Genomic DNA, 2,952 nt, shown 5'->3' with positions numbered 1-2,952 from the left:
TCAATCCTTCCTGGCTATGGTGACAAAGTGTTATGCATTTATTTGTAAAAGTATAGACAGTAGAAATTAAAATGTTCTGTGGTGACTCTCCTGATTCAAGTCGGCCCGTTTGACGTCCTATCCCCTTTAGTATGAACGAATGTGCTTAAGTTAAAAGTGGATGTTTTGTTATGTTTCCTTTAAAAGTGTTAGCTAATAGCTGTACTGTGTCACGCCTAATTCAAATCCTTATGCAGAAGCACCACACTTTTAGAGTTCTCTCTCGCCAGAGCGGGAAGCCATGTGTCAAGGTGTGTGAGGACTGCTTAACGTCGTATCAGTGGCCGGACGGAGTTACGATACGACCGAGCGGTTGGATTTCACTCACTACGAAGTCGTCCGTCTATAGCTGCGCCTCTACCCACCGACACAGTACCCCGCACCTCAACAGCGAGAATAAAGCATGTAAGGGGAAAATGCATTGGGTAGCCTGGTATATAATACATGTTTCCTCGACTGCCACAACTGTTAATTCATTTATTTGAATTCCCTTGTGCCCTGGTACCCAGCTGAGTGGTTTATGATGAGTCGTATTGTTAGGACATTCAAGAACGCCTCCTCGATTGACCCGAATATTACTGTCCATCAATGGGTTCCTCATAATTTTTGAGTTTTTCTGGAAGATATTCTCCCATCAACACGGAAGAGTGGCGGTGATCTGTCTGGTAGCCAAGGACCACTGTAAGTGTAGAAAATATTGGTCAGTGTAATTACAGTTTCCCTTGGCCAGTCGGCATTTATCATTGCAGATGCTTCATGGAGAACGTGAAATGAGCGGCTGAGTGAGAGGAGTGGAGTCTGGATGGGCCAATTCAGCGTTCGCGCTCACTGTACCTCTGACGGCGCCAGCGTCGGGGCGGCTGCCCGCCGTGTCTGTAAACAAGAAATACACGTTACTGTGGGCAACACGTCCTTACGACTGCTTTCACAACATGAGGAAGCAGTTTATCTGACCTCATACAAAATCCGTCTAAAAAGTTCCGAGCCTGATTTTATTTCTGCCGTATAAGGGACGTCAGTGCGGTAACCACGGTGGAGGCTTGAACTAACAACGGTGAAGAACAGGATGTATTCGACCATTCAGTTGCGAATAGGTCATATTAAGTAGTACCCCACCACGATATTAGTGCACTGGACCTCCCGTGGCCGCTACAATGTGACTTAACAGTAAACAAGAGCAGTGGTGACTAGGGTTCAAATGGTTCAAATGGCTCTGAGCACTATGTGACTTAACATCTGAGGTCATCAGTCCCCTAGAACATAGAACTACTTAAAACTAACTAACCTAAGGACATCACACACATCCATGCCCGAGACAGGATACGAACCTGCGACCGTAGTGGTCGCATGGTTCGAAACTGAAGCTCCTAGAACACACCGGTCGGCGGTGACTAAAGAATGATTTCAAGACAGTTGTGCAGACGCTATTAAGTGTTTCAGTGAGTCCTCGTAAAATATCGTGATAAAAACTCGCGATAGCCGACGGAAGAGCCCTCACTGCCAGGAGCAATAATATCGTGGTCGACTAAAATTGGAAGAGTGACCATAATGTGTCAACGATGTTCTGTTTGTTGTGTCGCAAATCACAAAGGACAAAACTGCTGACGTAATCGGTCTCTAGACTTACACACTCTAAAACTAGCTTGTACTAAGAAGAACACACACAAACCCATGCCAGAGGGAGGACTCTAACTAATCCCCAGGGGGGGGGGGGGCGCAATCCGTGACATGGCGCCTCTAACCAAGCGGCCACTCCACGTTGCATCACAATGGAGTAATATGTATAAATCAGGCGTTCACAACTTTATCCAGAATGTGTTGAAGAAGAGAAAAGTGTGTACAAAGCTTGTCCCTTACACCTTGACTCCCAAACGGTAACAACAACGCGTGCACGCCTGTCGCGACTCCACTGAAATGCAAAAAATGGACAATTCTTTTCTACCAAAACTGGTCACTGGCGACTTGGTATTATCAGTAAGTACCTAGCACAAATGACAGTGTAGGAATTCACAAGAAGAGACAACACTTTGACGATACAAGCGACAATGAAGCCAATGTGACGTTGCGAGCCGACCAATATTCCAAAAATAGACTTTCCCGACAGAGTCGGATGGCTGTATGAAGTTCTGTGTGTTGCACAGACTATGTACAACACTGAAGCATTAAAAGCTTTGTCTTAACTATTCATTATTTTTTATTAATCCAGTATTGAAATTTTTTGAACCGACAGACTTCACAGGCCAGGAAAGACTTCTAATGTTTGACAATAAGTGAAGTTAGGTTTTCTGTTCTGGCAGCATTTTCTTTTGTAGAAAACTGTATAAATCCAAGTAAAAAATTAATTATATATAAGTATGACTACGCTATCCGAATATTTCACAAACCAGATTAAGCTAGGTACTGTATGATGAATATCAGCTGTTCGTTCGCTGCAGAATCACTTACAAACCGACTTGCAGTGTTTAAAGGGACCATACAAACGAATATCTACAGAATTTTTTCTAATAATTAGTTACTAGTTTCGGGCATAAATATGACAATGTGTAAATGGAATTGGCTCTGTTGTTAGCAGTTGTTCTTATTAAATGTCTTAACGAGAAGTATAAGTCCAGTTCAGAATTTACTGAAAATCCCGTAACACATTTAATCTGCTCATAGCTGCATTAATATTTATACAGTTTTTCTCAAAAGTCCACATTTAACATTCCTCGGTCCGATTCGGAGAACATTCTTTAGTCTTCCTTGTACCTCGATTCCCTAATTATAATCGCCAACGAGCAGTTATGTGGCAGCGAGTGACAAACGTATGGCCTGTTCGAATCCAGGACCTGGGGATTTTTATTCCCAGCTTTTGACAGATTTGACGTGGGCTTGCTTTCAAATGAGGTTGAAGAGGTGCACAGCATTGATTTG

Source organism: Schistocerca gregaria, chromosome 3 (genome assembly GCF_023897955.1).
Source record: "Schistocerca gregaria isolate iqSchGreg1 chromosome 3, iqSchGreg1.2, whole genome shotgun sequence".
NCBI lineage: Eukaryota > Metazoa > Arthropoda > Insecta > Orthoptera > Acrididae > Schistocerca > Schistocerca gregaria.
The sequence above is the reverse complement of the archived record's forward strand: the minus strand, read 5'-3'. Positions refer to the sequence as shown.